This window comes from Orcinus orca, chromosome 2 (assembly GCF_937001465.1).
Source record: "Orcinus orca chromosome 2, mOrcOrc1.1, whole genome shotgun sequence".
Lineage (NCBI taxonomy): Eukaryota > Metazoa > Chordata > Mammalia > Artiodactyla > Delphinidae > Orcinus > Orcinus orca.
The window spans coordinates 163725457-163738052 of NC_064560.1; the positions used below are offsets into that span (position 1 = coordinate 163725457).

General features: G+C 40.9%; 1 protein-coding gene across 4 annotated transcripts in view; it reads right to left on the reverse strand.

Moving 5' to 3' along the window:
• The window catches only part of PPP2R5E (protein phosphatase 2 regulatory subunit B'epsilon), a 157025-nt gene that overhangs the window by 115433 nt on the left and 28996 nt on the right, over window positions 1–12596 (reverse strand). The window contains exon 1 of one of the 4 annotated variants that reach the window (XM_049706400.1): window positions 10289–10365. The exons of the other annotated variants lie outside the window; for them this stretch is intronic. The gene's annotated coding sequence lies outside the window, so the exon portion shown is untranslated. Of the gene's footprint in view, window positions 1–10288; window positions 10366–12596 lie in introns of those variants that run through there. 4 annotated transcript variants of the gene reach the window in all.

Genomic DNA, 12596 nt, shown 5'->3' on the forward strand with positions numbered 1-12596 from the left:
TTAAGAATCTGCCTGTGGGGCTTCCCTGGTGGCACAGTGGTTGAGAGTCCGCCTGCCGATGCAGGGGACACGGGTTCGTGCCCCAGTCCGGGAAGATCCCACATGCCGTGGAGCGGCTGGGCCCGTGAGCCATGGCCGCTGAGCCTGCGCGTCCGGAGCCTGTGCTCCGCAACGGGAGAGACCACAACAGTGAGAGGCCCGCGTACCGCAAAAAAAAAAAAAAAAAAAAAAAAAAAAGAATCTGCCTGTGGGTTTGAGCCCTGGTCTGGGAAGATCCCACATGCCACGGAGCAACTAAGCCCATGTGCCACAACTACTGAGCCTGCGCTCTAGAGCCCGTGAGCCACAGCTACTGAACACACGTGCCACAACTACTGAAGCCCGCACGCCTAGAGCCCATGCTCTGCAACAAGAGAAGCCACTGCAATGAGAAGCCCACACACTGCAACAAAGAGTAGCCTCCGCTCACCACAACTAGAGAAAGCCCGTGCACAGTAATGAAGACCCAAAGCAGCCAAAAATAAATAAATAAATAGATAGATAGATAAATAGATAAATAAAAGAAATGAGGGAGGGCTTCCCTGATGGCGCAGTGGTTAAGAATATGCCTGCCAATGCAGGGGACATGGGTTCAAGCCCTGGTCCAGGAAGATCCCACATGCCGTGGAGCAACTAAGCCCGTGCACCACAACTACTGAGCCTGCGTTCTAGAGCCTGCGAGCCACAACTACTGAGTCCGCATGCCACAACTACTGAAGCCTGTATGCCTAGAGCCTGTGCTCCGTAACAAGAGAAGCCACCAACGAAGAGTAGCCCCCACTCACCACAACTAGAGAAAGCCTGTGCACAGCAACGAAGACCCAAAGCAGCCAAAAATAAATTAATTAATTAAATTAAAAAAAAAAAGAAATAAGAGGGAAAAAAAGTCTCCAAGTATTTTTAAAAATAAATAAATAAGGTACCACTTTATGACCCATATAATTACCAAAAAATTAACAGGACTGAGAACATCCAGGAACTGTAGGAAAACAGGTATTCTCAGATACCCTTCTAGGAATGTAAATTGCTACTTACAAAGCAATTTGGCAGCATCTACCAAACTTTTTTACTCAAAATTCTACTTCTAGGAATCTATACTACAGATGTGCTCACCTCTGCACGAGGAGAGGTATGCATTAAGCAGTTCCCATAGCACTGTTTACAACAGCAACAAATTAGAAATACTTCAAATGTCAATAAGAAAATAGTTTTAAATAAATTACTGTATATTCACACCTTGGAAGACTGTATACCTATTTTTCTTTAAAAAAGCAACAATAAGACAAACTGTTAAGTGGAAAATAAATGTACAAAGAAATAGAGAGAGAGAGAGAGAGAGTATGGTCTCATGTTTGTAAAAATAAACATGTATATATTTGTGTAGATGCAGACAAAGAAAAAAATCTGAAAGAATATACACCAACTTGTTTTCATTTTTTCGACAAGTGTGTGCTTTTTTAAGCCATTAACAGTAATTTTCAAGACACAGGCTTAAAATTAGACTTGGGCTATCTTCATTTTTCAAATTTAAGGCCTAAAAACTGTTTTTTTCTGTGTGTCACTTCTTTGATAAATCCAGCTTTGTGGATAATTCTATATCACACACTGGGATGTACTGGTGTCCACTGTTTGTTCACCAACATTATGCTGACATTGTTATGCCTTCAAAGCAAGTCACATAGGCTTAATTCAATTTGCCAAACCAGCTTCAAAGAGGTAAGAAACCTCACCAAGCTGCCCTCCTGAACCATAACCAGTTGACAATTAAGAACATATCCAGGGCTTCCCTGGTGGCGCAGTGGGTGAGAGTCCGCCTGCCAATGCAGGGGACACGGGTTCGTGCCCCGGTCCGGGAAGATCCCACATGCCGCTGGGCCTGCGCGTCCGGAGCCTGTGCTCTGCAACGGGAGAGGCCACAACAGTGAGAGGCCCGTGTACCGCAAAAAAAAAAAAAAAAAAGAACATATCCAGAAAGAAGTAGTTTAATTTAGCAGAATTTTTTTTAATTTTTATGAAACGTTTAATAAATGTTTTATTGTTTAATTTAGCAGACTCTGATCTTAGGCAGTCAAATTTAAATTTGATTCTAATTGTCTTTTTCAATTTATTGATCTAAATGATCAATACTTAATGATGTGGCTTTTCCTTTCCTACTTAAATCTCCAATGAATAACCAAAGTCAAACGTGTGAAGGACTGACAGACCTGATGATTAATAAAAATTAAAACCTCAATTCTAGACTTAAATAACAAACTATTTTCTCTGGGTGCACAGTAGAAAATTTCTGGTTCTACAATAAACGAGAAGACACAGTTCAAAACAAAATGTCAGGCACTCACCGTAATAGCTATGGCCTTTAAACCATCCTAGCACCCCTCCCTCTACCTCAGTTCTAACCAGTTTAACTGCTTTTAAATGGAACATTCTAAATTATAAAAATAAACTGTATTTCCTCCTGCTTAAGCTTTCCCATTTTTCCAAGACATTTTAACCTTTATTCGGGCATTTATCACAAATATACTACATCCATACGATACCATTTCTAAATATTTTACACAGAGATGCATAAATATGAGTGTGATACTATTTCCTTTCCATTTAAAGAACAATATGACAAAAGAACCTTGAAGGTCTTTATTCAATTAGAACCCTGGATCTGAAGACTGGCTCCATGGGATTTCATAAAACTTGAGTCCACATCAAAAGGTCACAATCCTTTTCTTTCTTGACAAGCACCATCTCTAGATAAACCATAGCGCTTCACTCTCCAAAGGTAACTAACAGAGTATAGGGTAAGTAACTGGGTAGAAACACATGAGGCTGCTCAAAGTTTACCCAGAAACTGGAAAGTAACTCAATGCTTGCTGCAAGCTGTCATAGAACACTGCTCCTTTCATGGCCAGAAACACACTCATTTTAGTGGCAACACCTGGTATCACATCTCTATTGTTCATATTTCTTTTGTCACAAATATCAATAAATCTCATTTCCTTATTCACCTAGGAGAAGATAATACATTTAGTGAAGATTTGGCAATAATTGAATTCAGTTTCTATAGCTAATGTCTTATTTTAGGCATGATACCAATTCAGTCAACAAAATAATCATCTTAGAAATGAAGTTAATATCTTTCCCTTATAAGTTAGATAGCTTTTTTTAGTTAGGATCAACCAAGTCTTGAGGGGCTATTTGAATGTTTGTCTTTTTGTCTTGAGACCAAATGCCCTAAATCCATTAAAGAGACAAATAATGTGGGTTTTATTAAGTGAAAAGGCAAAAGCTTGCTTAAATTAAGTTTTACTTAAAACAGAAACTACTTAATATATATATGTTTCTCAACAAATCTATATCAGGTGGGTTCAGCTGACCATTTCACTACCTTCTTGACATGGTTTTACAGAAGAATGTTTTTCAAGCTTACGTACATGAGCCTTTGGAAGGGTTTTAAGTGTTTGTGGATCTTTACATGCTAGTGATTGTATCATTAATATCATTAAAGAAAATACAAGGACAAAAGATTTTTCTGAATTCAGTACATATTTTTTTAAAAACTTGTGCTTTATTAATCACAAGCACCTATATACATCTGAAAAACACTAGTACATTTATGCCTGAGGCCTATTTATTTAGTCAGCAGCTTAGGGGTTTGCATAGATGACTGAACCCCTTACAATAACTACATATCGCTCACCTTTTAAAGCCCACAGTTGGGAACCACTGGCAGGGAATATGAAATAGAAAACTGACTAGTTACAAAGAGTGTAGATCTCTACAGTAAGTATTTGGAATCTGAAGTGACAATTTATTGTGTTAGGTATGAATATGCTTTTTCCCTCTAAAACTACAATTCCAAATTTAAAATCAAAATTAGTCACAAAAATCATTTACATACAAGCATTTACTTCATAGGCAATTTTTAAGAAATACAATTACTCATAAAAAGGCTTCAGGACACCCTGGAACACAGGACAAGGCAGCTTCCATTTCTACCACCACCGAGGGAAGGTTGATTTTAGTCCTGAGCTACACTGCCCCGCCAGACCATCTGTAACTATAATCTTAATAAGATTTTGAAGGTATCACAAGTCAGAGCTGCTTGTGAAAGAGACAAATACACATGGCAGAAATGCATAAATACAAATTATAAAACAGCCACCTCACCATGAAACTAGAACAGCTGTGGTAGTAATGATAAGAATGGGGGAAAGAGCAATAAAAACACAGATATAGTGACTTCTCTGCCCTATCCTTCCCTTACTAATGCACAGAGAATTGATCGATGTTTGGTAGTATCTTGTTTATTGCAAATGAGAAATAAACCAAAGAATTTTTGCTCTGGATGAGTCCCAAGAGACCATATATCCTGGACCCACTGTCTCATTTTACAGATGAGAAAACTCAAGTACATAAGTGGCATGCTCCAGGTTGCTCAGCTGACAACTGATAGCAAGTCGTAGTCCCAGAACTTCTGGTTCCTAGTGCAGCATCTCTAGTGTCTTATCTGGTATTTCACAATCCCTCTCACATGTCCTAATCTAGATCTGATTTGCATTTATATTGAAAATTATCTTGACAACGATAACTACTTTATACAGACTTTCTCACACTTCATTTTACTATCCTGCAGATCATTTAAATTGAGCCTCAGAGTTTACCCATCTATGGAAGTGGTGGTGGTGGATATGTTTTTTGGGCACTGGGAGTTTTTCTTATAAGAACATATGAAAAACAAATGTGTCCAAAAAACCAGTTTCAAATGCAACTTTTCAAGAAACAAATTTACTTTAATGAAGTCCAATTTGGTTTTCAGAAACCAATGACCTAGATTTACTTTACTTTAACTAAATCAGATGGGTGCATCATCTCCCATTCAAATAAACACATCAAGGTGCCAAATGAAGATGCATAATTATACTGCCAAATGCTGCAGGCTTTTTTTTTTTTTTTTTAAACCAACTAAGTCTCTGTGACAGGAAACAGTTTACAATGACTAAATTCTAAACTCTGGAGTTAGGACACAATACTAAAACTGACCTGAATAATTTTTATAAACTTTAAGGTTAGCTGTTAACAACACAGAAACAATAAATACTAATAAAGAAACTTCAAAATGAATTAATCAGAAATATGACAGGTCGTAGCACAATAACAACAGCTAAAATTTACAGAGTACTTACTGGGGACAGATACAATTTTAAGTGCCTTCCACATGTTAACTCATTTAATTTTTAAAACCCCACATGTCAGGGGGACTTCCCCGGTGGCACAGTGGTTAAGACTCCGTGCTCCCAACGCAGGCAGCCCAGGTTCGATGCCTGGTCAGGGAACTAGATCCCACATGCATGCTGCAACTAAGAGTTCACATGCCACAACTAAGGAGCCCGCCTGCCGCAACTAAGGAGCTGGCAAGATGCAACAAAGAGCCCGCCTGCCACAACTAAGACCCGGCACAACCAAATAAATAAATAAATATCAAAAAACCCAATACGTAGGTACTATCATTATCTTATAGTTTACAAACTAAAAAAACAAGGCAGAGACAAATTAAATGATGAGCTCACGGTCAGATGCTAGTAAGGGATTTTAACTCAGAAAGTGTAGCTCTAGAGTCTGTATAGGAAATGCTAACAAGACACAAAGATGGTGGAAAATTTACATGAAATGCCCAGAATATCTAGACAAATCTAGAGAGACAGAAAGTAGATTAGTGGTTGCCTGGGGCTGGGGGAAGGGGTAGAGAAAGGAATGGACAGTGACTGCTAATGGGTATAGGGTTATTTTTTGAGGTGATAAAAATGTTCTAGGGACTTCCCTGGTGGCACAGTGGTTAAGAATCCACCTGCCAATGCAGGGACACGGGTTCGAGCCCTGGTCCAGGAAGATCCCACATGCCGCGGAGCAACTAAGCCCATGCGCCGCAGCTACTGAGCCTGCGCTCTTGAGCCCGTGTGCCACAGCTACTGAAGCCTGCGTGCCTAGTGCCCGTGCTCCACCACAAGAGAAGCCACCACACTGAGAAGCCTGTGCATCGCAACGAAGAGTAGCCCCCGCTAACCGCAACTAGAGAAAGCCCACGCTCAGCAACAAAGACCCAACACAGCCCAAAATAAATAAATAAATAAATTTTTTTTAAAAATGTTCTAAAATTATTCTGTGGTGATAGTTACACAAATCTGTGAATATACTAAATAACTAGTGAACTGTATACTTTAAACGGGTAAACTGTATGGTATGCATATAATAGTCATCCCACAGTATCCTCAGGGAATTGGTTTTAGGACACATACCCCACCCACATATCAAAATCCTAAGGTGCTTAAGTCCCTTATGTAAAATGGCATAGTATTTGCATATATGGCATAGTATTTGCATATAACCTATGTACATTGTCCCTTATAACTTCAAATCATTTCTAGATTACTTATAATACGTAATGTAAATGGCTATGTAAATAGTTGTAAATACAATGTTAAATGCTATGTAAATAGTTGCTAGCATGAAGTAAATTCAAGTTGTGCATTTTGGAGCATTCTGAAATTTTTGTTTCCTGAATATTTTCAATCCACGGTTGGTTGAATCCGCAGATTTGGAACCTGAGGATAGGGAGGGCCAACTGTTTATCTCAATAAAGCTGTTTAAAAAAGAAAAGATGGTGGTGAAATATATTCAAAACTGAACCATATTCAGTAGAAAAAAATGGAGATGACAGTTATGTAAATTGCTACTATTAGCGAAGCAATTTGAATTCTCTGTTTTTGCAACTTTAAATCTAAAATTATTTTAAGTTCTGGGGGGTTTTTTGTTGTTGTTGTTGTTGTCTTTAATGGAAGCATCAACACAGCATAAAGTAGAAGGTACCAGAGCTAGAGGCATGAGGTGCTGGGCCTGCCTCCTACCACCTGCAACTTCCCTTATCTAAATTATGAGGATGATAACACCCATCCTCCTCACTCCCTCACCTGCCATGAGAACCAAATGAAACGTAAGGTGAGGAAAGACAGCCAGGATAACAGCAGAGATGACCACTGGAGCAAAGACTCTAATGGATGAGTTAACTATGACTCAAAAGGGTTAAGTTCTTGCCAAGGGTCATACACAGGTAGAAAGCAGCAAATCACCAAGGCCTGTTCTCTTCCACTCCCCCATACTCCCTCTATGAATACAAGATATCTTTGTATTGGCATTAGTCAGCAGTTATCTGGATTCCTTCTGCCAGGAAGACAGAAGGGTGAGAAGGGAACTGGAGAAATGTACACATTATGTCATAAATCATCATTCTCCAAAATGCAGAGAAGCTGAGCATGAGTACTCTCCTTCCTCAAACTACAAGCAAAAATGTTCTGGCTCAGTTTCCAATATTAAAAAAAAGTCAGTGGTTCCCAAAATGGGTAGTCGAATGAAGCAGAGGACATACGACCTAATATTCTAGTAGCACTGCTTTATGTTCTTTATATTTCAGTCTTGTTGCTCAACAAGCACTGATCTAACCAAGAGATATACTACTATTTAGCTAAGTCAATTACTTGATGTAACTTGATAAAAAAGGCAAATTAATATAAATTACTCACAGTCGTGGATAAGATAGAATTAGCCCTTCCCAAAAAAATGTAGGGTTAATTTAAAAATAAATTCAGGGGCTTCCCTGGTGGCGCAGTGGTTAAGAATCCGCCTGCCAACGCAGGGGACACGGGTTTGAGCCCTGGTCCAGGAAGATCCCACATGCCGTGGAGTAACAAAGCCCATTCGCCACTACTGAGCCTGCGCTCTACAGCCCGTGAGCCACAACCACTGAGCCCACGTGCCACAACTACTGAAGCTCACGCACCTAGATCCCGTGCTCTGCAACAGGAGAAGCCACCGCAATGAGAAGCCCGCGCACTGCAACAAAGAGTAGCCCCCTCTCGTCACAACTAGAGAAAGCCTGCGCACAGTAACAAAGACCCAATGCAGCCAAAAATAAATAAGTAAAAATAAATAAATTTTAAAATAAGTAAATAAATTCAGAATTATTTTCAAGACCATGAGCCCATACACAGAGTCACCCCCTCCCCTCCAAAAAGCCTGAAGAACATACAACAAAATGTTTGAAATGGTAATCATCTCTGGAGCTGAGAATAGGTGATTATTTTTATGTCCTTCTATAATGTTCATCTGTATTTTCTATAATGATATATGCATGACTTTTATAACTTTGAAAAAGTTTCCTTTTTTCTTTTTCAGAAGAAGACCAAAAAACACATTCAACTATTCACAGAGGAACAATCTGTACATTTGGAGGGTGGGGGGGGGAGGTTCAGAAAAACTTAGCTCAAGGCTTCTAACTGGAATTGTTAGGTCAAAATCTCCTTTAGCATCTGTATATTCCAAAAGATAATATTCAATCAATAGTACTTTAATTTTAATGGTTATTAAAACATTACTCATCACATACTAAATTATAATGGAAATGAAGCACTGGTGGCAAAAGAACTCTAAAAATTAAAAAAGAACTTTCATCAAATTAAGACTCTGTGACTAATCTTAAATCATTTGTTAGTACAGTTCTTTCCTAAATAAAAGATAAAATAGTACCACCATATTTGTTATATGAAATTGATAAAAATATTAGAAGAAATAAGCTGAATATAAACAATTAACTGGGTGCTATGGAGAACATAAAAATCTAAGATTATTCCTACTTCCAAGGAACTGAAAATCTTAACGAGAGAATGGACAATTTTTTATATTAAAAGGTTGTACATTATGCAGTGAGTGTAAAATCTGCAAAGCTGTACGTGGGAGCCCTGAAAGGTATGCTAGTAAGGCAGCCCAATATATGGGAATGGTCCAATAAGCAGTACACCCCATACATCAAGAATTACATACTCGAGGAGCTTGGGCAAGATGGCAGAGCAGGAAGATCCTGAGCTCACCTCCTCCCACAAGTACACCAAAATGGCAACTACTTACAGAGCAACTATTGATAAGAAAGACCAGAATCTAGCAGAAAAGATCTTCTACAACTGAAGATACAAAGAAAGAACCACAATGAGATGGGTAGGAGGGGCAGGGTTGTGGTATAGTCAGAACCCATATAGTCCGAACCCATACCCTTGAGTGGGCAATTCACAAGCAGGAGGATAATTACAACTGCAGAGGTTCTGCACAAGCAGCAACAGGTCTGAGCCCCACATCGGGCTCCCCAGCTCCGGGGATCCTGCAGCAGACAAGCCCCCAGAACGTCCGGCTTTGAATACCAGTGGGACTGACTTTCACAAGACCCAGAGGGCTGTGGGAAATAAGAGACTCCACTCTTAAAAAGCACATACAAAATCTCACATGCTCTGGGACCCAGGGCAGAGGCAGTCATTTGAAAGGAGCCTGGGTCAAAGCCACCTGCTGATCTTGGAGAATCTCCCAGAGACGGAGGAGGCAACTGGAGCTCCCCCTGGGGACATCAAACCCTGGCAGCAACCATTATTGGGAGCTTGTTCAACCATGTGGACACTAGTGTCGGCAAGCGACATTTTGGAATCCTCCCTCTAGCTTATTAGCACTGGGGATCTGGACCCGCCTATCAGACTGTCAGCACCAGTACTGGGAAGTCTCAGGCCAAGCAACTAGATGCGCAGGGACACAGCCCCACCCACCAGCAGGCAGGCTGCCTTAAAACCCCCTGAAACCACAGCTACCCCAGGACAGGGCCCTGTTCACCAGAGGGCCCAGGACGCAGCTCCACCCACCAGTGAGCAGGCATCAGCCCCAGGAACCCCTGGGCCTGGCCCCACCACCAGTGGGCAGGTACCAACCCCAAGACTCACTGGGCCTCAGCCCCGCCCACCAGCAACACACCAATTCCGGGACCCCCAGGCTTACAGTCAGAGACTCTGGGACCTGGCTCCACCTACTAGAAGGTCAGCACTAGACCGGGACCAACCTCACGTACCAGTGGGCAGGCACCAGCCCCAGGACTACCGCAGCCCCACAGACGGACATATCAGGACCCATGCAACATGCCAGCAGGCTGACTAAAGCCCTGGGATCCCCAGGGCCCTGGTCCTGTCCACCAGCAGACCAACACCAGCTCTGGGACACCTTGGGCCCATCAACCAGCAGCCACACCCACTAGTGGGCTGATACCAGCTTCGGAACCCGCAAGGCCCTGCAGCCAGAGACCCCAGAACCCAGCCCCACCCACCAGCAGGTAAACACCAGCTCTGAAAGACCTTAAACTCCTCAGCCAGTCACCCCAGGATCCAGCCCCACTCACCAGCAGGCCAGCACCAGCTTTGGAACACCCCGAAACCCACAAGTAGCCATGACAAGAACTGGCCCCACCCACCAGCAGGCCTACACTAGATCCAGGAACACTGGTCCTGTAACCACTCACTCCAGAACCCTGTTCTGCCTACCAGTGAGCCAGCATTAGCTGTGGGACCCCCCCTGGGGTTCCGCAGACAGCTACCTCATGACCTGGCCTTGCCAACCAGTGGCCAGCAGCCTCCGCACAAGGCAAGGTCTGGCAACCAACTGGGCTGGGGGCCAGCCACACCTACCAGATTGCCCATAGCAGTCAGCCCACCACAACAGAAGGACCCATGCAGCCTACATAGGGGCACTCCTAGAGCATATAGCCCTGGTGACCAGAGGGGAGTGGGGTGCTGGCACGCATAGGACGTCTCCTACAAAAGACCACTTCTCTAAGGTGAAGAAACATAATCAAAAAAAAAAAAAAAAGAAACATAATCAACCTACCAGACACATAGAAATAAAAACAGCAAAATGGGCAAAATGAGGTGACAGAGGAATATGCTGCAAATGAAGGAACAAGATAAAACCCCAAAAGAAGAGCTAATTGAAGTGGAGATAGGCAACCTACCCAGTAAAGAGTTCAAGGTAATGATGGTAAAGATAATCAAAGAACTTGGAAGAAGAATGGATGAGCAGAGTGAGAAGTTAGAAGTTTTTAAAAAAGAGTTAGAAAATATAAAGAAGAACCAGAGATGAAGAATACAGTAACTGAAAATTTTTTTAAGAAACTAGAAGGAATCAACAGTAGATTAAATGATACAGACGAATGAATCAGCAAGCTGGAAGACAGAGCAGTGGAAATCACTGAAGCTGAACAGAAAAAAGAAAAAAGAATAAAAAGAAACCAGGACAGTTTAAGAGACCTCTGAGATAACATCAAGTGTACTAACACTCGCATTACAGGGGTCCCAGAAAGAGAAGAGAGAGAGATAGGGGCAGAGAACGTATTTGAAGACACAATAGCTGAAAACTTCCCTAACCTGGGAAAGGAAACAGACATTCAGGCTCAGGAAGCACAGAGTCACAAAAAACAGATCAATCCAAAGGGGACCACACCAAGACACACTGTAATTAAAATGGCAAAAAATAAAGATAAAGAGAATATTAAAAGCAGCAAGGGAAAAACAACAAGTTATGTACAAGGGAACTTCCAGAAGGCTATCAGCTGACTTTTCAGCAGAAACTCTGCAGGCCAGAAGGGAGTGGCATGATATATGTAAAATGATGAAAGGTAAAAATTTACAACCAAAAAATTTCATTCAGATTTGATGGAGAGATCAAAAGTTTTACATACAAGCAAAAGCTGAAAGAGTTCATCACCACCAAACCAGCTTTATAAGAAATGTTAAAGGGACTTCTCTAAGCAAAAAAGAAAAGGCCACAACTAGAACATGAAGATTATAAAAGGAAAAAGCTCACTGGTAAAGGCAAAAACACAGTAAAGGTAGTAAATCAATCACATACAAAGCTAGTAGTAAGGTGAAAATATGAAAGTAGTATGGAAACACACAAGAGCCCAAATAGCCAAAGCAATCTTGAGAAAGAGCAGAGCTGAAGGTATCACACTCCTTGACTTCAGACTATACTACAAAGCTACAGTAATCAAAACATTATGGTACTGGCACAAAAACAGACACATAGATCAAGGGAACAGAACAGAGGACCCAGAGATAAACCCACACATTTATGGTCAATCTATGAGAAAGGAGGCAAGAATATACAATGGGGAAAAGACAGTCTCTTCAATAACCAGTGCTGGGAAAACTGAACAGCTACATGTAAAAAAATTAAATTAGAATATTTTCTTATCCCATATACAAAAATAAACTCAAAATAGATTAAACACCTAAATGTAAGACTGGAATTCATAAAACTCCTAGAAGAAAACATAGGCAGAACACCCTTTCACATAAAACATAGCAAGATTTCTTTGGATCTGTCTCCTAAGGCAAAGGAAACAAAAGCCAAAATAAACAAATGGAACCTAATTAAACTTAAGAGATTTTGCAAAGCAAAGGAAACCATCAACAAATCAAAAAGACAACCTACGGAATAGGAGAAAATATTTGCAAATGATATGACAATCATAAATAGTCTATCTCTTCTTAGGTATAATGAAACTGTGAGAATTGTATTAGTGCCTTGAAAGCCCTTATTAATAGCAGATTGCAAGGGAAAACATTTGGAAAAATCCCAATCAACTCAAACAAACAAAAAAATTCTGCTTTACTAGGAAGAGCATCGCCCTGTTTTTAAAAACAAAACAA